The sequence below is a fragment of the Candoia aspera genome, chromosome 4 (genome assembly GCF_035149785.1).
Source record: "Candoia aspera isolate rCanAsp1 chromosome 4, rCanAsp1.hap2, whole genome shotgun sequence".
In the NCBI taxonomy this organism is placed as follows: Eukaryota; Metazoa; Chordata; class Lepidosauria; order Squamata; family Boidae; genus Candoia; species Candoia aspera.
In genome coordinates this window covers 79,340,055-79,365,249 of record NC_086156.1, presented here as the reverse complement: position 1 = coordinate 79,365,249, position 25,195 = coordinate 79,340,055, and the positions used below count along the sequence as shown (strand labels likewise).

The following is a 25,195-nucleotide window of genomic DNA, read 5'->3' as shown; positions in this document are numbered from 1 at the left end:
ATCACCTAGGATTTTTCCCATATAGGTTCTTCCTCTTCTGAGGCTGCACATCCTCATTCTCAATTTGGGATGAATTATGCAAAGCAGAGAAATAGCATAAGCACTGTAATTTTCATTTGCTCTTGCAGCTTGGAGAGCTCACTTCTCCCTATTTATTTGGGATGAAGCAGAGCAGAGCAAACTAGAGTTTTAAAATTTTTATGCTAGAAGTTATATAAAGTGCAGTAATTAATTGTCTTCTCTTTATCTTTTTTATTGTCATTTCAAAAATAAATCCACCCTATGAAAAAATTACAGTACATAGTAAAATGTCTTTATAACAGGCACAAAAGTTAAAATTGCTTTTAAAAGAATATGAATATAAAAAATAAAGTCAATAATGCAACTGCAATTGCATGTGATTGCCATGGCTCAGTTCTCACTGTAAACTGGGTTCGCATTAGTCTTTTTTTTAATTATTATTATTGCAAGAAGAACATCATTGTCCCACTAAGTTCTTTTGCTTGAGCATATGCAGTCCATACCTAAATCTGATGTAGAGGTATGCAGAAATACTGCATACCTCTGTCCCCTTCCCATACACATGCCTAAGGTGCGTCCCCCCTCAGCCATTAGAATATTTACACTTTTACAAATCCTGGCCTGAAATGAGTGTTCCTTTCTGTTTGTGGTGAGGTCCATAGGTATCATCACTCAACAATATCCCAGACTAAGTTCCATGGGTGTCACTGAAAACTGACTATGGTCTTGTCTACACAATACTATCCTGCAGCTCAGGCAGCCTAGAGAAGGGCTCAGAAAACTTTTATATATGTGTACATAACGACGACCATGAGATGATCCAAACAGAATAAATTGGGATACTAGATTTCAGAGAGGGGTAGAAATCTACCTTTAGCTCATGCTGATCAGACCGAGACCATAATTTGCATCTGCCGAGATAAATTGTAAGCTAACGCAACTGCCCCATATAGAGCTACACACAATATTAGACCAATGGAACATCTTGCAAATATTGCCAGGACTTTTTGAAAATCTTGAAGAAAGAATTGCCTTGGAGAAAAAGAAGGATGTAGGGAGGCCTCATGACTGATCTTCTAATAAATTTCTGGAGCAGTGCTCTATTTGGCTTGACAGTGGATTATCAGGATGGTTCCAAATGTTGCCCACAGGATTGTCATAAATCAAAGAAAATCTTTAATAAGCAGTCAAATCTTCAAAAAAAAAAAAGCAGTTTTGCTTGCCCTTGGGGAGATACTCAGTCCTTTTACATACAAATAAAGAAGAAAACCATTTAAAGAAATAAACAAAAAACTCTTCCCAAATACTTCAGCCAAATCTCATTCCATAACACAAACGTTCTGAGTTTCTGACATTCAATTTCCAACAAATCAGTGTCTTCTGGCTGAATTTCATTTAAATGTACTGCAAATATTCTGCTTTCAGTACACACACACTCTTTCAAAACTATCTGAAGGGAGATATCCAGTGAAATTTGTCTTGCTCTTGAACTTCCATTCTTTAGTTTTGAACTAGTGTTCCAGAATCTTTGAAATTATTGTTTCCTAAGTAATTATAGATGTCTTTTTTATTTTGAAACATAGTTGGGAATATGTTGTTTTAACTCCTCCCTTCAGCCCCACCCCCCACCTCCAAAACACACTTTTGTGGTTTGGGAACTGCCAGAACTACATATTGGATATTGAGGGCATAGATTTATGTCCCTTATAAAAAATATTCCCTTTGAATAACAGAAAGACAAAGATTTTGTTAGCAGAGCTTGATTGATTGCTTCTCAGATATGCTAGAAGACTCAGATATGTCCAGAATTACATGCAACAATAGAAAGATTGCATTGACTGTGTTTCTGTATTTATGGAGAAGGGTGTCAGTCTGTATTTTGTTATCTCTGTGATGAAATCTATACTTACTTGGCTATGGAACTTAGAGTGTGAAAACTGGCTTATTTTTAAATCCAGAAGTGCTGGTTAGAACTGTGATGGCCTGTGTCTTTAACCTTTCCCTCTTTCTGTGATGGCTGTAAATAAAGAAATTTGTTTGAGTTCATAGAGGGTTGACGAAAGAGATGTTGCTACCTAAGGTAGAATATCCAGAAGATGGATGTGACCTGCTGCAGGGGTTGGGACCTATGTCTTTCTGTTACTGCTGAATTACAATTCACAGCTGTCCAAGTATACATGGCCAGTGGTAAGTGGTGCTGAGAATTGTACTTCTGTACATTCCATTTTAAAATGAATACGGTTTTATGTATATAACTCCCAAAACTCTTTAAAAGAAAATCCTTCAGATAGTTAGTTTATGGAGAATTATAGATCTCTTCAAAGTTTTTGATTGTATTTTCTGTAGACCAGAAAGTTCAGTAATTCCCCCAAAACTGCAAAGTTTATAAAATACAACATTTGGTAAGCTGCAGAAATATTAATGTTGTTTATCTAATTATCTCCAATGCAATCTATTGTACATAATGAAAACACATATGAATTTGGGTTGGCATATAAGTCAGTTGGCAAGTCAAATATTTCATAAAGCCAAAAATCTGATGATGCTTGGAGAATTGGCTTTCTGCTTGTTTAGACTGCAGTTTTATAAACAGATTTCTGCTGACTTTTAGAGAGTGTATATTACTTTGCTTTATTTCTGTTTTCTTTCTTTTTAGATGTGTGTAATAATAAGACTTTCAGTTGTTTGGGGGAAGGAGAAGAAAACTCTTCAGCAAATAATTCAGTAAGGTCAAAGATCATTATGACTGAACACATTTTAAGTTCATTGTTCTGCATTAATTAGGATCCTCAGTTCCATGAGCCATGCAATATGTTCTGCCTGTTCTGCTGTGCTTCAAGTATCACATGTACCTTGAAAAGCTAGACTTCTGTTTGAAATTAAAGCTGGAGAGGAATGAAGGATTGTCCCAGCAATTTCACTCTGTCGCAGAATTGTTTGACTTTGGGCTAGTTATTGCTTCCAATGCATTTGTGGTGTCTTGGAAGGACAGGGCAAGTACAAAAACTGTTCTTCATTTCTTCTCCAGTTCCAAGCTTTGGACCTAGGGAGATGCAATGAGCTGTGAGAATAACCTTAGGAGACAGGAGGAAGAGTCATAGTCTGGACAAAGGTCTGATAAACGAAATTTGAGTTGGAAGGGTGTGGCAAAAGAGAAGGGACCCTCCCTTGGTTTGGGGAGAATAAAAGTGAGGGATGGAGGGGTACTGTGAGGTACTTGGTTCTTGTAATCTTAAAATCAGTAGCTCTCAGTACAAGCCATGTAGGATATTTGAAAGTTCTTTATTAAGATTGGTACCAGACGCTTGCAAAGCCATGAATGATTTTTCCTGCTCAAAGTTTCCCTAAAAAGCAATTCAGTCTCCCTGCAATTTCATCCCCTCCCCTTTACTGTGATTTAATGTCTAGTAAAATTCCCTTTCATTTTCAGACACTCACTCCCCTCTCACCTCGTTCCAGAAAGTGCCAGCCACCTGGCCTTGAGGTGAAATCTCGTCTAAACATTTCTCTAACGGCCCTTGTGGAATGCAAGCCTCCTCCCCACTCCTTTGTTCTACAGAGTTTTACGCTGAAAGCTTCTAATCTATACCCATGTCTAAACTCTACTTTCCCCTTTTATCTAACCCATGTCCAGGTGAGGCATCCAGACGCAATTAACTATTGCTTCTGAGTTGCTCCATCCTGACAGGTACTTCTAGACTTGCAGTATTCTGTTAATGTAACCTTACAATAAAGAGAGAGCTAGTATTCCTGGCTGTGCTTCTTGTCTGAGCTACCTTGCAAGGCTAAAAGGAAGGAAGCAAAGGAAGGGATCTTTCATCAGGTCGGATAATATTTGGCAGTTTTTGAAATACCAGTATTAGAATCCAGGATGGTTAGCACTGGATTTTAGTGCCTTTTAGTGAAATGTATGTATTGAAAGAATTAGATCTCTGAGTATTTCATGTGCACTTGATTGTGACAGTAAATATTTTAGGTAGCCAGCTTTTAAGAGTTGGCAAACGTTTTAGGGTGTATTTAGCCTGATTATATAGCATATATGTCTTCACAAAAGTTGTACAAAACTTTAAAGATTTATGTATGGATTGACTGCACATATGAGCAGGTTAATTTGCTGCTAAACTAGCCTTATGGCTTAGCGTGATACATGGATACAGTTGTACTTTAGAAAAAGATGTTTTATTTTCAGACAACGGCAGTTTTAAGCTAGCCTGTGCTATAGTTATGTTGGACAGAGTAGATCACTGTTTCTTGATTTTTTTTTCTCTCAGGACCCCTTCATACTTTTAAAAATTATGGAGGACCCCAAGCTTTTGTTTGTATGGATTATATTTATTGATTTTTACCATATTAAAAATTAAAATCGATGGATTTGTAGAATACAGGCAATCCTCACTTAATGACCAAAATTGGGACTGGCAACTTTGTCGCTAAGTGATGCGGTTGTTAAGTTAGACATCCTGTGACCGCAACGGACTTACGACCTCACTTCCATCATGATTGTTAAGCAAATCACCCGCAGTCATTAAACAAGACATCACATGACTGTGACTTGTGATTTGACTGTTGGCTTCTCCATTGATTCTGTTTGTCGGAAGCCAGCTGTGAAGTGCACAATGGTGATCATGTGACTGTGGAATGCTGCAACAGTCATAAACACCTATCAGTTGTGAAATGCCAGAATCTCAATCATGTGACTATGGGGACACTGCGACAGTCGTAAGTACAAGGACCAGTTGTAAAGTTACCTTTTCAGTGCCATCATAACTTTGAACGGTCACTAAATAGGACAGTTGTTAAGCAAGGACTACCTGTATTTATTTATTGAACCATGTAAAACTAACAACATTAATCCCATTAGATATTAACATAAATTAAATATTTTCCATGAAAAAATCTTCTATTTTTTTAACAAAAAATTAAGAAGAGTGACATTGTTTTAAATTTTTGCAAATATCTTCAATATCTGGCTTAATAGAAAACAGTTGGATTCTCATATCTGGTTCTGCATTTAATCTCTTGTAATATGTTGTTTTAGTTGAAGTATATGAAGAAAATCCGGCTTCACACAGAAATGTACTTGGAAAAGGAAGAAGTATTTTGACAGTCTTTTCAGAGAATTGTGGATATTCTTCTTTGTAGTACCTTTGATACTTCACCAAAACTCACCAAGTGGTAGTTTCTCAAATGATAGTTGCAATGTGGAATCTGACATATTTATAAACTTTTTGCATTTGGTTACATTAAAACCTAGTGGTCTGTCTTGCACTTTAAATGGACTTTTTTACCCATGCATGATTTTGTAGTATCATGCTTTGATTATCTGGAAAATATTGGTTCACTGAGTTCTGTAGATCTTCCAAATGTTGACGCATTTCATTTTGTTGGCCCCACTCCAACAAAACCATCCAAAACCCACAATATCCTTGCTGGTTCAGGTCTTTCCTTCAGGCCGCCAGCTACCATGATCAAATCAAAACAGTCCATCCAAGTCCTGAGTGCCACAAAGAGGGAAGAAGAAGCTATCAAGATGGCTGCTGGACCATGTGGCTGGCCAGTTGGCAGCCACAGGATGCAGGTCGGTTCTCCTGCAGCATTGCTGCCCACTCCTGCTTCTGCTGCCGCCATCCACCTGGGCATCTGAGTCCTCTGGTCAGCCAGGACTCCTACTCCCAGGGCCCTAGCCACAGCTACCTCACCACAGACAGACAGACAGCCCCGCCAACTGCCATCTTATTCCCAGAATAGGCCACAAAATGAAGGATGGAAAACAGGCTGTGATCTGCTTCTTGCTCCACCACTGCAGCTTCAAGGGCTGGCCAAACATCACCAGTCAGCTGCACCAAAAAAGCTAGTCCATGGCCCCGCTAGGCTCCACCACCAGCTCGCCATGCCATGCCATTCCACACCATTCCATTCTCCTGTTGCCAAGATGCCACTGTCTGCTGCCAGCTCACCAATCTGCCACCACTGCTCAGATTGGTCCAGGCAAGGCTCTACTGTTCCTCCACTGCTGCAGCTTCTCAAAATTGTTTGATGGGATTTTAATATTGTATTATTTTTCAACATAGGCTGGCAAATAATTTTGATTTCGCGGACCCCTAGGAGGTCTTGGGGGATCCCCAGAGGTCCTTGGACAACACTTTGAGAAGCACTGGAGTAGAGGGAAGCAGAGGTAACATTAGCCAAAAATTCAAGAACCATTAAGTGATAATAGAGATTGTAAGCAAAAACTCAGGCCTGGGAAATGTAAGAAAAATATTTAAAATAACACTGCCTTGATCAGTCTGATACACAAGAGGATGGAGGGAAACTCTGGTAGACTTCCATAATTCTGTCATTATACCCTACAACAATAAAGTTCCAGGACTCCTTGTGGTGTCTGTTTCCTGACCTGACCTAGCTTGAAGGGCTGACAGACTACAACTTCTATCACCCCAAAGTTGGCAGGGCCGTCAGGGCACCAGGTTGGGGAAGGCTCCTTAATACCCCTTTAGCACATTGACTACTAATATTACTTCTGTTTACTCCAATATTTTAGATGTGATTAGACTATTTCTTGATTGTGGACAGGCGTGTGTGTGTGTGTATGTATGTGTATGAGATGTGGATTAATAAGGTCCCTTCAATTGCCACATTAGAAAAAAATCACAGAGTTAAAGTAATGAAACATCAGAGGTGGGAACCACAATTCTGTCAAAATTAGATGGATATTATAGTTTATCTCAGTAGCAACAAACCTATTATTGGTAATATTAAGGATATATGATAAACATGTAAGTGTATAATACCTGTCTCCTAATTTTTATTAGATTTTTTGTATTTATCTTTTTTCTCTATGCATCATGGATCTTATTTAGTTACTTGATAATGTTTGTTAATCATAGTTCAATAAAAAAATAGAAGATTATGGAAACTGTAACTAAACCATGCATAATATAGTGCAGCATAAATTGTGTGGTATAAAAGTTAATATATAAAATTATGGAATAATAGTTAAATGTAAAAATAGCTAATACAAAGAATAAAATCACTATATGACTTAAATCTGCTAGAAAAAATATTAATATGAATGTTGAAACTATGAGAAGAATATCATGTAGTATAAAATAATGTGGTATATAGAAAGCAATGGCAGCAAAACTAAGGGGCTAAACAGCTAAAAATAAATAAATAGAATATGCCTGTCCAGGCTTTAATTATGCAGTCAAGAAACAGTTTAATTATATCTCTTTACAGGAAGTGTTGAATGAATACTTTATATATATTGTACATATAATAGTTTGTATATATTATATACACATACATGCAACTTATTTTCTAGGAGAATAATGCATCAATTTTCCTTTTACGTTTATTAGAGAAAAATATCATCACATATGTTTGCCCACCAATTTGGTAGAAGTAGTTTCTATTATGTCTGTTTTTAAAGATCACCAGAATTTGTTTTGTAAGATTATGTGTTTATGAGAAATCAAGATTTTACTCAGCAAAAATGTGGCTCCAGGGAAAATTGATAGTGGTTTATAAAACTATGAATCTTTCAGAGGCAATTATTCTCTTTCAGCACTAGATGAAACAGAAAACAGCCGCTTCAGGATTTTTAAAAATGAGGCATTTTTTTTCTGCAATGCATAGTTAGCTCAAAGGGTTCTTTGCTATTAAATGTAGTGATGGCTAATTGATTAGACGCTTTTTAAATAAGGATTGGCTAGTATCACTGTTAAAACTTGGCAGTGGCTAAAGGAAGCTGCAGTTTGGGACTAAGAGATTCCCTTTCTTGGAGTCAATTGGCAAACTGTTGTGTTGGATGAACATATCTGAGCTGTACAATCCTAAGCAAAATTTAGCTGGGGAAAAAGCCTGTTCAGCAGAAGCTGTTCATGATAGCTCTTAAATATTAATAAGACAGCCTAGGGCAGGCAAGGGGTGACATCTGAATTTTTAAAGCTAAGGAAGAAAAGCATTAAATTTTCTTTATCTAGAATCTATGGCCTCAAGGTGTTAGCAATGCTCCCAAGAGATGTGAAGGGTAAATTTGAATAGATATTTTCTTTAATGTCCATCCACAAAATTCCATTGCCATTGGCTGAATTGCTATGATGTCACCAAATGTTTTTGTTCATGGGGACACAATTCAGAACATTAAACAATAATGGCAGTTCCAGCGTAGTTGATTTGTCCAGAAGGGAAACAAATTCTGTAAAGTAGTATATAACTTCCCTGGGGGGGTACAAAAAAAATTATTGCACAGGAGATGATATTAAACATAACATGGGTGGCTAGTGAACAAGGTGAAAGAGGCAGACAAAGTCAAGCTCGTTACCTTTCTTATAAACAGTCTGGCATGGAAAAATGGGACATTAGAGTACAAAACTAGGCTTCTTAATAATGGGTGCTGAATATACACACACACACACACATTACTAAAGAAAGAGATAGAATGTATTGGATATTTTGGCTGAGAGAATATTGTCCTACTAGTATTTCCAAGTGTGTATTTAATAAATCTTGGCTGGTTTCTCAGGCCAGGTTTCATAAAAAAAAAATCCAGCTATAAAAAGCAACAAATGGCCTTTAAAATGTTATACCCTTGCTAATATTTAAACATTGAAAGATTGTGTTCTCATTCTCATGTAGTGTGGTCCTCTGGGGAGGAAGGAGAGAGTAGGGATCTGTTCTTCAAACAGTGATCTGATAGTGGGGGTTGGGGGTATTCTGTCTCACAACCAGAGAGCTTCCAAGACGGGAAAGACTTCATCAGGTCAAACTCAGCTCTTAGGGACTGAATCCACACACTTCTCTTGACAACAGTATGGAAGTGGCTTTTCATTGCCTTCTTATGGGACGTTTCCAGCAATCAATCTAGCTGATAGTCCTGGTATTCTTCAGCAATGCCCCATCCAAGTATTAAGTAGTAGAAGTGGCTCTGCATAGCTTTCTAGATCAGTCAAAATTGTCTAAGTGCTGCTATTTGCTTCAATTGCATGATGTCACACTTTTTTTTTATTATTTAGGGCGCACATCCCAAGGCAATATTTATAATGGGCCAAATAAGGAGAGACATGCACTAAAGTAAGGCATAGCTCCTAAAAGCATTTTTAAAAAACCAAAATGATTTGGACCTAAGAGTACTGATATGAGCCAGAGAGATGTTTTGAAGTCTCATGACAACTTGCCAGATGGGGACAAAGAATCTGGTTATGATGATAATCTGTTTTAGTTGCTAGCATCTGCTGGACAGAAATCTCTGAAACTACAGACAGACTCCTTCCCCATTGTTGGATTATAATTGTTACAATCCCCAGTCGGCAAGTGAATATACCTGTTGTGGTTTATGGGAGGTATTTTCTACTCTGTCTGAAAGGGTGCCAGACTGGGAAAGGCCTTAACCCTGACCCAGATTAGAAGAGGCATCTAGAAACTCAAATAAATATATATATTTCTTGTCTTAATTAGATTATTTTAAAGACATTTCTATCTGTGGTAGTGAGTTCCATTGGACTGATGTGTATTGCAGAACCATTGTGTATGCAGCTTTTCAGTTTCACAGCAGATGACTCTGATGGCATGATGGCCAGGGTGCTGGATGAGGAGAATCCTCTAAGGCATTCCCAGTCTCCAGTGGTGTTATACAGGGCTGTGTGCTTGCACCCACACTGTTCAGCAGGATGTTTACTGCCATGCCCAATGATGCCTTTCAGGACAGTGATGCGGAAATCAGCCTCAAATACAGAGAGGATGGGAAGCTCTTAACCTGAGGAGACTTCAAGCTATTACCAAAGTGAAGGAAACTGTTCTGAAAGACTTTCTCTTTGCCGATGACTTCACCCTGAATGCTGGCTCAGAGTCAGAGATGCAAGTCAGTATGGACAAATTCTCTACGGCTTGTGACAACTTCGGACTCACCATCAATATTCAAAAGACCGAAGTCATGCACCAGCTTGCTCCTTATGCACCATACACAGAACCCAAAATCACAATCAAAAGGCAGAAACTATAAGCAGTGGACCAGTTCAATTACCTTGGCAGCACTCTCTCCCTAGTAGCGACCATTGATACAGAAATTAACTGCGGAATAGCAAAGGGAAGTTCTGCTTTCAGTAGACTGTGCTGCACTGTGTGGGAATGTCAAGAAATTAGTCCAGCAACAAAATTAAAAGTCTACAGAGCCATGGTACTCACTACCCTTCTGAATGCCTGTGAAACATGGACTGTATATCAAAGGCATGGAAGACAGCTCAACCATTTTCACATGACTTGTCTTCGCAGGATATTAGGCATCAGATAGCTAGATAAAGTACCAGACACTGAAGTTTTCTCTAGAGTAAATCTACCATCAGTCCACACAATGCTGATGAGAGCGCAGACCCAGTGGGCAGGTCACGTCATTCGTATGCCAGATGAGTGCATACCCAAGCAGCTCCTTTTTGGGAAACTCTCTGCTGGAAAATGCTCACATGGAGGGCAGAAGAAATGTTACAGAGATACAATCATGCCTCCCTGAAGCTGACATGAGCACCTGGGAAACGCTGGCACAAAATCGCTCTACCTGAGGTTTAACCTTTTCCATCTCTGGTTTAGGGATTTTTCTTTAACCTCTCTGCAACTTTGAAGGTTCTTTTTTAGTTAAAGTAAAGGCCCTGAACTGGAAGAATCAAGAAAGTAACTGAAAAAGACAAATTCCTATATTTAAATGCTTGTTAAGAACTTTTCTTAAGTCCTCCAAACACATTTTTTATAGCGGTATTACACTGTGAGATAATCACACTGATTTTGTGAATAACCTTGCAGCTGTTGGCTCCTTCTTACTTTATCCTGGAATCTAGCCATCCTCTCCCACTATTCGGTATCTCTATATATACTTGGCTTCCAGCATATAACACTTCCTATTCAGCTGTGCTGAATTTCATTGCACCCCTTGCAGGTTAGAGTGCTGATTTATGGATGTCAGTTTTATCAAGTCAGTTACAAAAACTCGTAAGTGAAGCCTCTTCTCTCATTTGAGAAACAGAGAAAAAATTGTATTATTGGAGACAGGAGTTCCAGAGCTCTGGTGGTGAATACAAAACTGGAGCAATGCCTGGGAGTCATAGTTTGCAGGGCTCTTAGGCGAGTTATTTGTCAGCCTCCCCAATCTCACAATTTTGTTGCAAGGCCTAGGCACAGCACTTTGCAGAATAACAGCGAAACAGGGCAAAAAGGGGATGAGCAAAGTGAAACATTCTGTACAAAATCCTCTTCCTTTCCTGCCCCCACAACAACTATCCAACCTAATAAATGGTGCAGGGAAAGGTATCCTGCGGTGGGAGGAGAGCTGTGGTGCTTCTTCACTTCAAAATGAACTCTCTTCTTTGCATCTCTTTGCCCGAAATGCAGGAGCTCACCAGACCCCATGGTACAGCTAGATAATTTTAATGCTGGGCTTGGTGGATTTCTGGTGCCCTCCTTTTTCAGTATCCATGTTTATTACCTGGGAATAAGCACTGTTTTGCATAGTTAAAATATATTGTAATATATAATTTTAGTATTTTATACTCAAGTTAAAGTGTGTGTGTGTGTATATATATATTTATATATATTTTAACATGAGCATTTGCTATAGACCTATCTAGCCACCCATCAGCTTACTATAAATATTTTTAAAAAATACTTATTTTTTAAAAAAGGAGAAAGAGTATGAGAGTGAACATTGTCGGTCCCGTTAGGCCCATGTAAATCCAGGTTCGATGACAGGCTTGTGTTCTTTTCTAATACTTACCACTGCCCTGATGGTGGGCTCTGGGGTCCTGGGTTTTGGCTCTGAATTCTAGGTCTAACTGAACCACTGCCAAACCCCACTTCCTCACTGATGATGGAGAATTGATTTGAACTTCTGGGAAGGAGGAAGGGTGGAGATCCAAATCTCATAAATGTAGAGAGAGGCCAGTATATTGATCACTCCCCCTCCCCCATAATCTGACCAGGAATTTTTTTACAATTTTTTTACATGTAAAATGCTTAAAGCAATTCAAATTTAAATTCTGCTTTGGTGGATTGAGGACATCATTTTGCAAAACAATTATCAGTCTCTTTCAGGTCCTTTTCAGTTTTAATTTTTCTGTTCCAGAATTGTATATAAGACGTGATAATGATAGGCAAGCCTCAGCTTCACTTAACTAGTGTGAAAACACCTGTTAAAGGCTTTATTTTTAAATTAGCTTGAGACTAATTACAGAAAAAGATCGGGCTTCTCAAAACTTCATTTGCATGGAAAATAGCATACTTGAAAAAGATTGTACTTGCTTTCTTTTTTAAAGAATTAATTCCAAAGTAATCAAATCTGGGGATCAAGCAGAAGAAAGTTTTGAGGATTTACTAGTGCAGTAGTCAGTAACCCAATACACTTATTTGAGTCAAAAGTTGTTAGAACTCTTATGCCAGCTGTATATTTCAAAAGGTTCAAGAAATTACAGTATGTGAGTTATGAACTGAGTAGAATTTGAAATTGATGGAGTTTCAGTGGTGACAGAAAGTTTGTCACCTTTACAACCACTGGAAGTCCTGCAGTTCAGTACCCTACAAAGTAAAAATCTGGTTAAGCAGGCATCACCTAAAACAGTATACTATATTATGTCCTTATTGAACGCATTGAGCCATCAGCACTGTCTTTGTTGAAAAAAGTATGTGGAGCTTTTGATTAGGTAGATGGTGATACTGCCTTTAACAGCAGTGAGTTTAATCAAACATGTGAAACATGGTCAATCCAACACACCTTTCTGAATGTTCATTCTTCTTTATGGACTGCTTCAGCTCATTGATATTTTGAGGCTTTCTTGCAAACTGCTTACTTCAGATCATGAGCCACACCCTTTCATTAGGTTTAAGATCCATCAGGGCATTGACTTTTCCATTTTGGAATGTGACATTCCTTCTGCTTAAGCTATTCTTTTGCAGATGTACTTGTATATTTAGGATTATTGTTGTGTTGTGCCACATTAATTTAAGCTTCAGCTTGCAGATGGATTGAATACCCTGATATTTTCCTGTAGAATTTTCTGGTACAATCCAGAATCTATTCCCTCAATGATTGTGAACCACCCAGATCCTAAACTGCAAAATAGCCCCAAACTATGATACTCGCATCACTATGCTTTATAGTTGGAATGAGATTCTTTTTGGGAATGAGAGTTTTATTTCAAACATAACTTTTCTCATTAAAGCCAGACAATTTCACTTTTGTCTCATCTGTTCACAGAATGCTGTTCCAGTAGCCTGCTGAATCATCCTTTTTCAAACTTGAGATAGGTAGAAATGTGGTTTCTGGAGAGCAGTGGTTTCTTCCTTGGTTTCTTCCCATGCATACTACTCATATTCAGTGTTTTCCTTATGGTGGACTCATGAACGCTGACATCTGACAATGCAAGAGTGCCCTGCAGAGCCTCTGCTGTTGCCAAGGGGTTCTTTGCAATTTCCTGAAGTTTATTTGCCTTGCTTTTGGAATATCTGTCTCAACAAAGCTTTTAAAAATGGCTGGTTGTCCTAGGGCTTCACATATATTTTTCCTGCAAAGACTATGAATATTGGGACAATGGGTTCAATAAAGATGTGGCACATTATAGTTTCAGGTGTTTTTAACCAGAATCACCTTCTCTTTTAATGGAACTTAGCAGAAACTCTGATCTCAGTGTAGGTCACTGTACCACTGGATTAAGGATAGTTCTGGAAGGTTCACAAATTCTCTTTCATCACTTTTCTCCACTATTATCTGAGTCTTAGTCATGGAAATCGTTTTTACATATTCAACTCCCAGCCCCAAATAATGAATTCTAACCAGATTCAAATCTATGAATGTCTATTTGGTACTGTGGCTAAACCAGCTTCCTGCAGGCAACCCAACCTTTAGATGTATTGGATTTAATTATTTATTTGTAAAATTTGTATGTCATCCAGCTGCCAGCAACTCTGGACTTCGTCTCTTGTTATACCTCACTCATCATCTGGAGATCATCAGGATGGGAAAAAGTTGGGGTACAGCAGTTTTCTGAAGATTGATGCCCTCCTGGTAATCTCTGCCAAGGATGGTCTGATGCAAAGTGAAAAATGTCCACTACAAACTGAGAAATGTTCCTATATACATTATGGTAACAGAAATGAGCCTAATACGTATAGGAATTTTTTTCTAGTCAGCTAGAAACTAATAACTTTTTTTTAAAGCTAATAATTGTTATTGACTTACAAATCTGAAGACATATGTGGAGTCACCTAAGAGAAAAGACCAAATATAGGCTGAGGTATATGGAAGGGGTAGGGAACTAACTGAGAAAAACAGGAGGAAGCAACTGTACCTAGCCCTTACAAAACAGTCATATTGATTTGTCTGGAAAGAAGAAAAGCAACCTGTATTATTTTTTCCCAGCTAAGAGCAACATAAGGACGCAGTGGCACTGCGGGTTAAACTGCTGAGCTGCTGAGCTTGCCGATCGGAAGGTCGGCGGTTCGAATCCGCATGACGGGGTGAGCTCCCGTTGCTAGTCCCAGCTCCTGCTCACCTAGCAGTTCGAAAACATGCCAATGTGAGTAGATTAATAGGTACCGCTTCGGCGGGCAGGTAACGGCGTTCCGTGTAGTCATGCTGGCCACATGACCACGGAAGTGTCTACGGACAAACGCCAGCTCTTCGGCTTTGAAACGGAGATGAGCACCGCCCCCTAGAGTCGGACACGACTGGACTTAATGTCAAGGGAAACCTTTACCCTTACCTTAAGAGCAACATCGGTGGAAACAATCGACCCTATATTTGATAATGCTTCTTAATCCAACAACAAGACCAAGTTCCATTTTTTTAATTAAAGGTAGATAACTGTTGAACATAGTAAGGATGATATCATTGCCTATCTCGGAAGAGCTTGTTTAATGCTGGCAGGTGGACTTTCAAAAAAAGCCACGTGAGGATGCTGGACAGCAAACAGCTGCTTGTGGCAAGGGCCTAATAAGCTGGCACAATTGGAAAGCATGCTGGCTGGTCCCTGACAGCTTTCTGTTATCAAGCAGTACCCCCGAGCAGCTGCTTCCTTTGGCTTTTGGAAGCCTTTAAAGCGATTTGTCATTTTTTCCCCTTTTAACTAACTGATTGAAGCAGGTTGGAATTGAACCATTAAGTTTTTCATTATTTTTATCCATATTTATTATATCTATTTTTATACTCTGGCACAAAGGAATTTTTTGGCTCTAATATAAATTCTGGCTGGATACACACATCCAGATGTAACATATAGACACATGCAATTTAAAATAATTACTGTTCATAATTTTTGGAGATGAGGTAAACTGCATATAAGTGAGAATTTGTTCTCATGGTAAATTGTTCAGGTCTTTTTCGTTTTTAGGATTTTTTCTCTGTAACTGGGAATGTAAGCCACTTTGAGTCAGTTCATGATTCAAACAGCCTATAAGCCCCAGTAAAACAAATAAAATACTTTCAATGAGAGTAGCCAAAAACATTTCTGCCAGCCATCAAGAATATGGTAACATTGCCTCTGAATACAGATACAGAGTTCCATTCCTCTCTACCTTTCCTACAAAATTACAGAGAAGGAGTAATAATGTAGATGTCATTGTCTCCATCAGCTTGAATGGCTAGTAGGTCTTTTTCTGAAAATATGAATTTACCCTTTCTTCCCTGAAAAATCATAATGTGGTAAGCTTCCTTGCAGCAGCTCTTCGCAACTATTTTTTTCCTTAATCCTCTGTCTTTTTCTTTCTGGGATAAAAATGGAAGATTAGAGAGAAGCCAGTTGCAAATAGGGCTACAGAGAAAAAATGGAAAAAGAAGAACGCAATCAATTTACAAAGCAGAGCAGCCTGTTGTTTTTAAAAATCTGGCTGCAGTTGAAAAGAAACAGCAGGGATCTGTTGAAAGCAAGGTATTTGGAAGAAGTATAGCCACTTCAAAAAATGGTAGAGGCTGGATTGAATCCTGTCAAGGAGGAGAAATGTGCTGGAAAAAGGATGCAAAAGATCTGAAATACCATACCTCACAGCACAAGAAATGAAAATACAGTAGGTAGCCCACCCCACCTCAGTTCAGAGTCAGGAATTTCAGCAGAAAGAGGAGGAAGAAACCCTTGACTCTGCCATTCAGAATTAGAGTAGAGATATGCCTTAAGTTTTCTGGCATCCTCCCTCCCTGAACACTTTTGCTGGCCAGAATTAAAGATTTCTTTTTGTCCTTGCAGTTGTTGCAGATAAAGCAGGGTTTTTCATGGGTGCCTTGAACTTTTTGGAGTTGAGGCAGTCTGTGTAATAAGAAATTTTAAATGGTCCAGAATCCATCAGTCTGGACAGTTAAGGGCTCATCTCAGTATGCCCATGTTACACCACTGCCCCATGAGCTGCACTGGCTCCCAGTAGGCTTCTGGGTGCTATTCAAAGTGCTGGTTATCACCAATAAAGTCCTTGAGCCACGGGGCCAGGCTAATTGTGGGACTGCCTTTCTCCAACTGTTTCTTCCTGGCCCATCACATCTGCTGGGGTGGGCATGCTCTGAGTCCCATCTATTAAGCAGTGCCATTTGGCAGAACCCAGGAAGCATGCCTTCTCTGTCGCAGCACATGCCCTTTAGAACATCACCCTCCCTGAAATTCATTTGGCTCTGACCCTGCTAGCATTTCGTAAGTCCTTGAAGACCTAGATGTTCCCTCAGGGATGGGGTCTGGAGGTTGGGTGAGTCCATTTTTTAACATGACTGTGGTTGTGTGGACTGGGTTAGATTGTCCTCAGATGCCTTTATGCTGCTGCTGCTGCTGTTTTTGTTGCCTTTGTTGGTTTTTAACCCTGTGTTTACCATTCACAGTTCTCAATTGTGAGATTGGAGGTCATATAAATTGATTACATACTGTACATACATCCAGTTATTTTAACACTGTGTGTGTGTGTGTGTATACACACCAGATTTTAGGAATACACTGCTACATGTGTTAAGACTGCAAATCTTTCCTGTTCAGACTATGCAACCAGGCAGAGTAATATCAAAAATACTCTTTATTAATGAACTGTTTACAATAAATAAGTCCTTGATATATGAAGAATTGGGTTCAACAAGCCCAAATGGGCCACAACAAGGCAGTGGAACAGGACTTTTAACGGGAACTGGGAGGCTGGAAGAGACTGGAGTGCTGCTACAGCTGAAAATGCAGGTCTCAAACTGGAAGCCGGTAACTGGAGTCTCGAAGCAGGGCTACGAACTGGAAACAAGGCTGGACTTGACTGGAAACTCTGGACTAGGTTGGAGGCTAGGAGCAAGACTGGAACTCGGAGCAAGGCTAGACTCAACTGGAAGCCCTGGACTAGGCTGGGTTCTCTGGACTGAAGACTTGGAGCAAGGCTGGGAACTCTGATCAAGACTGGACTCGGCTGGAAGCCCTGGACTAGGCTGAATTCTCTGAACTAGAGACTTGGAGCAAGGCTAGAAACTCAAAGCAAGGCTAGAACTGGAAACAAGGCTGGACTTGACTGGAAACTCTGGACTAGGTCGGAGGCTAGGAGCAAGACTGGAACTCGGAGCAAGGCTAGACTCGGCTGGAAGCCCCAGACTGAGCTGGAGACTTGAAGCAAGATGGGGAGACGAGTTCACAACAAGATAGGTGTGAAACTCCAGAGCAAGGCTGAGCACCCGTGGCACGGAAGAACTGCACTGAAGGCACGCTGTGGAACTGAGGATCAAGGACACAAGGACGCTGCATGGAAGACTGTGAAGTTTCAAGGCTGGATGCAAGGCTGAGATCACTGGGCACGGCTAATGCAGAACCCTTGGCGGCAGCAGAAGCAGGTTTCAATTCCTCCTCAGAGTGGAGCAAACGCTCTGGTTCCTCTTCGGCAACAGATGCGGTCTCCAGTGCAGGTAAGGACTCTTCTGCTGCAGCTGCAGGCTTGGAGGATCGGTTGTCTCCAGCAGCTCACTCTTCACGCGTCTGCCTTTTATCCCGATCCTTTGCGCGCCTGGACCCTTCTGCGGCCAGTCAGGCTGCTCTTTCTTTCATGTGCTTTTCAGCCCATTGTTGGTGTGTACTGATTGGGTGATTCAAATTCTCCACTGAATCCTGGCCAATCAGGGCCTTGGAATCTTCCTGCGCTGCTGGCTCCACTTTGAGTTTTGCTTTCCCAGTTTCAGCCTGGTAAGTTTCTATTTCCTACTCTGACTCAGAAGGGGTTTCGCTTTCTGAGTCAGAGACAGGCTGGACTCTGACACAAACTTGCTGTGAGTGAGTGATGCTGAGATAGATACTTCTGCATGTTCTGTTTCTGATTCTTTAATACAGGCAGTCCTCATTTAGTGACTGCCTTGCTTAGCAACCATTCGCAATTATGGTGATTGAAAAGTAACTTTACAACCAATCTTTGCATTTATGACCTTTGCAAGTCTATAAAGCAAAGGAAAGCTGAAGTAAAATCATAAGCACAGTCATGGTTTCACTTAGCAACCACTTTGCTTAACAACCAAGTGCCGATCCCAATTGTAGTCACTAAACGAGGACTACCTGTACCATTCATCTTACAATCAAAACCAAACTATCTTTTGAATTTAAGAAGAGCAAGCCACATCTTTCATATCTCCTGTTTGTAAATTAGAACTCTGACCTACCCACCAGGCAGGTTTTGCTTTCTATCCACAATTTTGGCCCATGTATAATGCAATCTATTTCTAAAACTGCTCTTTAAAATGTTAAATATATTTCCCTTGAAGGTCTGTGTCATCAATCAGCCTTGCAAAGAGCCTCAGAGCAAAGGATGAGCTGAGGGCATTGTAAGGAATCCTTAAGCAAATGTCCATCACCCTGGTCTCTGACATTTTGTAAAGGCTGAAAACAAGAGTGATGCTGAAGGTCGTTTTGTTTGTATATAACTAGTGTAGCAAAACACTAAAGCCCAGTCCAGAGTCCCCCAATTAGCAAATAGGTTACAGGCTCTGCCTCCTGTTCAGGTCTTCTCGTGGGAGGGACCTAATTCCCTTCTCTACATGAAACGACAGCCTGGAAAAATGTCAGCCAGACAAGTAACACAGCAGTTACGCTTGCTGACCAAAAAAAAAAAGTAGAAATTGACTTAATCTTTCGGGGTGTGATTTGAGTCAGACTAGGCTGCTGTTTTGAGGGCTGAAAATTGTTTTGTTTACAGCCTACCTTCTGGCTTAAAGAATGCTAATATGAAAGTTACATCCCCAAGGACTCATAATCTAATTTACTGGTAAGCACAAATGACCTTATGAAACAAGGAAGAACAAGAGCTGAAATGTCAAAGATCCCCATCGCTCTCCTTCTCTCATCATATAATTACCCCTATTATATTGTTTGCTTCATCTACCCCAATTTTAGTGCTATAATAACATGGGTATAGGAGTTCCTTCCACCTCCTTTAAATAGGGAATACATGATCATTTTTGGGTGAAAGAAGCACTGTGCTGAGGATTAGTGTTAGTATCAGGAGCTAGAGGTGGTACTGGTGGTGGTAGTTGCAAACCACCTTGTTTTCTTCTGACTTGGTCCTTTATATTATAACTAGTCTTCATAGGGAACAAACACCAGAAAAGAGCACTATTGATAATTGATAAAGTGCTCTACATAAGCCCAGAGATACTTTTTTAATCTGAAGATGCCATGAAATTATATCCATGCTGTAATCTGTATTTAGATTCCTTTCCTAAAAAATCCCAGTTGGAATAATTTCCATATGTGTTTTACTCTTCTAATGTGTCTTAGTTCTTGCTTGAGGATTAGAATGGGCACTTCAACAGAGTGCCCTGTATGTTGTCCAAACATCACTAAGAATTTTTTTTTAGATTAAAGTTAATTAAATTAACAAACTCGTTTAGTCCACTGGATTCAAGTGTTTGGGAATCTGTCCTCAAACTGTTTTGCCACATTTTGCTAACTTCAGTTTTGTTGTTAAGAGATGTGTTGGGGGGTCTAATGCAGCCCCTTTTCTTTTCCCCCCCTGTCCACCAAAGTCTGGTGTACTTGCTGACTTTGATTGTTATAACCATCAAAGCTAAAAATGGCTGGTGTGAAGCAATAAAGACTTTCTGCTGTTTTGGAAATGGTTACTTTTTTCTAGAAAGGATAGCTGCCATTTTCCCCATAGAACACCATGTTCGGCTTACGTTTTTCTGAAATAGGTTGACTGCAAACCCCAGGATTGCTCAAGATACAAATGTCAAGTTTCATCTCCAGAGGACAACAGAAATGATGAGGTTGGTGATTGTGAGAGAGTAGAACCCATACATCTGTACTGTAGATATATTTACAACAAGATCATTGCTGTTGGTGACCAAACCATCCTATGGGAACTTGTCAAGGAACTCTAGGGAAGTTACACTTTAAAGTTTTCCAGATTTTGTTGGAAGGGTGTGGCCATTAACTTCACATAAGACGTATTTGTTTAGGTGAGGAGTCATCAAGCTTCAGAAAGCATCTAAAAAGCTATGGGTTGCTATTAATATTGTTGTGCCTGAAAGCTAAAAACATTTCAAGTCTCAGTAGTACATTAGCCTAGTGCTCTAGACAAGTGGTTGTAAATATACATTCTTTCCTAAGGGATAACAGAGCTTTCTACTGCTAGGAGGTCTATTTTTTGCCATGTTCCTTCATAGTATACCCTCCACGACATTCACTGAGGTTTTCTGCTCTGAGCCTGCTGACTAAGAAGCAGAATATTTATCGGACTCCTATCGTTCTGTTCTGTTGGTGGGAAAGGGAGAAAATAGACTTTGGCTGTCCAGAATGAGGCACAGTCATCCTGTCAAGTGTAGGACTTCACCACTTCAATGTCTGTTTTCAGTGTTGTACTCCCAACGGGGAATAATCCCTTTGCACATGCAAAGCTTGCCATTTATAGAGTACATCCAGCTGAGGTAAGGTATAGCTTGTACTGAGTATTTGCATGATCTGTCATCTGCTGTCAGAGTGGTGCAGTCCTGAAGGAGCTTTAAATAATGTGAAGGTCCAAAAGTGGGAGAGAAAGGAGGGGCATAAATAGAATGAAGGAAGCAATGGAAAGAGAAGACTAGCTTTTACACTAATCTCAAAACCTATTTTAGTGCTAAGTCTTTTCCTGAGATTGGGACTGTTAAGGAAGTGTACTTCCCTCCCCAACTGAGTAAACACAATTACCAGGCAAGTACCTGAATTTAGATGAGAAAAGGCTTGGGGGAGGGGTCAGAGTGAAGCTTTAAGGCAAAAGTGAACTTCTCTGCTTCTCCATTTGGGCAGAAAAGCCAAAATGGAAACAAGTACAGAATGATAGAAGTAATTTAGCGCCCCTTCTCTTCTCAGTTGAGATGCGGTAAGTAGGAATATCTGGAAAACAAGAGTCCCTGCTGTTTAATTTTGATTTAGACTGTTGTTATATAACCCTAATTGCAAATGGGCAGAAGGCTGTGTTTGACTGGTGACTGCTATAGATGGTCTTTAGAGGTATGCTAAATCATCTGTCCAACCCTCAGTACAATTTAGCGTTGTTGGATTGGGTATTTAAAAAGCTAATATTCAGGCAGCAGTTGAAAAAATGGTAGTGGTCAGGCTCTGGACAACTGCGATGCACGTGGATCTGTACATTAAACAAATTCCTGTCGTCATGGCTGTTTTCCCAAAGTGCTAATTGCCTGGAACGAAGAATAATTCTGTAATAGGGAAATGAAGACGGGGAGGGAGCTTTGCTCTCAAGCCCTCCATTGTACAATGATAGCTGCCCTCTTTCCCAGTATAGGAAGAATCCTCACTACCTGACCACCTGTATCTCAGTATTTGATGCTGAAGTCGTAACTAACACCTTCAATTTGTGAATTTGGACAAAAGGGTATAATAAAAAACGTCCTCAGACCCAATTTTGCTTGCCTGTGTTCACCATACAGAACATGGCTCTTTGAATTAAATGAAATTCCAAGCTTCCATTTCCACTAACAAGAGCCAGACAGAAGCCTTTGGTTGCTTTCAAACAGGGTATCAAGGTCAAACTTCTTCATTTGCTTATATTGAGTATACAGTAGAGACACATTGCTTCTGTTCTTAAAGTCTGTCTTCAGCTGTCATGGCTAGCTCTCCATTATATACTGTCTGACTATTCTTGTTTTGAAGCCGTTTAAGTTCTCTTATGGGAGTGAATTCCATTTGTTAATACCATTTCCTGACTTTATTCCAGATTCATCTTCTTTGGATGATTTGGAGTTCTAATGTTATGAGACTGTGGATCCACCATTTTCAGTTTGTTCTGGCACAGTGTAGCTTCAGGAAGATTTAAATATTTTTAATAATAATTTTATTAAAGTTTACACATACAAAAATAAAAAACTAATACAAACTAAGGAAGTATAAAAAGTAAAGAAAAAAAGGAAATACAAAGAAATAGAGAAAAAAAAGAGAAAAGAAGGTATATAAAAGATGACCCTCCCTCCAGACAAGTATAAACAATTTCAGTAAGTTAACACATTTTCTAATAAGAAAAAAAGAAAAAAAAAACTCTTCTTCCCATATCACATCCTTTCTTAATAATCAAAATATAAGAAATCATCATTTAATCCTAATTAGCAAAGATCTATTAAGAGCTACCAGAGATAGCGTATACATTTTAAACTTAATTTTAAACATCTATTTTATAAACCAACTTATCCCTTTCTCTACGAAATGAAACAAAAGAAAACTCTCTTCACTTATAGACAAATCCTTAAAGCCTCGTCATACAGTCCTGATCAAGAAGAAAAATCCATTAATAACTACCAGAAACCACAAGATATAAAATTTAACCCTGATCAAATAGATTCACTTTATAAAGCTTCTGTTTACTTTTAAAAAGCTTAATCTTTAACCCTGCTGAATAATGTCCCCCAAGTTCATTTCTTATCATGACTTTGTTTCCTTTCAGGAACAGCCTCAATCATTTCTGTTTGTCTCCTCCCAGAAACAACTTCATTGGTTTAACACACTCTTTTTGTAAATCCCAAGATAAAAAGTCTTTCCAAGTCACTCTTCTGATTTATTAATTGTATGATCTCTTTCCTTTGATTCTCTACTTTGACATCTTTTTCCATATCACTTTTGTACTCTGGCATTGTTGAATTGATTTTCAAAACCATGGCATCTCTTTCTATATCACTTTTGTGATCCTGCTTCAAATCCACATCCAAAACAGCCTCAGTCTCTCTTTTATCTAGTAGCATCTATTCTTCTGTAGCCTCTGTTCAATCCTTTCTTGTAGTAGCAGATATTTCTAAAAGTAAGTCCTGAGTGTATTGTTCCCAAACAGACTTAATTCCTTTTAGTCAGATAGTGCTGCTCCATTATTTTAATAGGTATCTTCCCCTTTAAATGCCTCTAGTTAAACTTCAAAGTCCACTCTTATTATATGTTTATTTTTCACTGGCAGGACTTTCCCATGGGAGAGTTCTTACAGTTAATTTCAAAGACTTAAAATACGTTTTATATAAAATTTTAAATAGTCCATTAAAACTTGTTACAAATCCTTCTGGTACTCTAACTATACAAAGTCAATTTTAAACTTCCTTTGCTATTTTCAAAAGTCTTTTTAATCTTTAAACTTACAAAAATCTTCTTATATCAAGGATCGAAGGAAATTCTGGCGTGCTGAGACTTGCCCTTCGGAAGGTTCCTAATTTTCGAAGAAAAAATTGATAGTTTCCAATGTTAATTAAGAGAGGAAGTGAAAGCGAATCGAGTGTCCGTTGAAGGCTCCAAACCGCCACTTTGGCAAGGTGTTTCCCACAACTCCCAGAGCACTCAACCGCTGGAGATCACAAATGGGCGATTTCTATGCAGGGAGCCTCTGTACAAATACATGTGGGTATGAGAGGGTTCCAAAGAAACCTGCGCCAGATCCTCTTATCCGTCGCGGCTGTTGGCTCCACAAAAAGCAGAGCCATCTTCAATCCGCCATTTCTCTCCTGGAAGTCCAGGAAGATTTTAATATATTTGTGAATATTGCTGAGTTGGCTATGCTCAGTGTGTGTGGTACAACACGTAGCCTTAACTAGTATGACCAACAACCCCCACACATTTAAGCTCTAAAAATATCCTTAGAATCTTTTGCAAATGGAGCCTCTATTGCAAGAGTTCTCAGAGGATTCAAGATAGAAGGGGTTCTCTAGACTGAATAGATATCAAGAAATAATGGACAAATGTGTACATTTCTAAGAGAAGCCAAACTATCAGTGGTCAGTGTCAATGGCTAGCCGATACCTGGTTATAGTTGGTCACATCTGTAGAAATTAAATTTTGCACATTTCAATTGCATTAAAAATCCCAATCCATGAAATACATTATACTTTAAAGCAAATCGTAAAAGTTTTATTGGCATTTTTGACATCATGGCAGATTTTAATGGAGAAATTTAAACACTTTGTCCAATAGGCAAGTATTAAAAAGTTCGTTTTAAAATAATATTCAGTAACATAAATATTGTTGGTGATTCTCCTAAGAAAGGATGGCATTCCCTACGCTGATGCCTTAATCACAGGATTCTGCGTATATATGTTTGTGAAGCTGTCCCTACTAGGACTTTTAGATGATTAGGTTTGGGATTGTGGGACGGATGTAAAAATATGTCATGATTTATTGATCTCTTTGCTGTTTTATCTACTACATTACTACTACTACTACTACATTATCTCCATTTTGTCGACTGCATAATGATCATTACATACTAATGTAATGGCATAAATTACATTACTTACAATTTTAAGGTGGATCATTTATTCATGTTTTAATTTGGCTTTTTAAAACGAGGAGCAGCCCATAGCAAGCTATAAATTAAAAATAAGTAACCAGTCAAATGGTGTGACTCTTGGTGATCATAGTTAATGTATATCCACATAATGTTTGAACTGTAGGGGATATCTTATATAAGGGTTTCAACTAGTTAATTAGCCTCTGAAAGATGGTTCAGTGAGGTAACAGCATCCCCACAGAGATCCGTATGGCTCCAACCCTGGTGACGTTCAGAAAGTCACTGAAAATTTGGTTGTTCTCCCGGGCCTTGGGGCAAGGTGGTAACTGAGTCTCTCTTTTGCTTGTTAAAGAACGTTTGCCTTCTGGATGTATATGATCTATTTATTTTTTATTGTTCCTGCTTTTTTAAGTGTAAGCTACCCAGAATTGTTTGCCTTTAAATTGTATTAAATAAAATTAAA

At 39.1% G+C, this 25,195-nt stretch overlaps 1 protein-coding gene across 2 annotated transcripts in view; it reads left to right on the top strand.

Moving 5' to 3' along the window:
• LOC134495350 (acid-sensing ion channel 2-like) overlaps positions 1 to 25,195 on the top strand; it is a 149,692-nt gene that overhangs the window by 53,511 nt on the left and 70,986 nt on the right. The gene's annotated exons all lie outside the window — the stretch shown is intronic.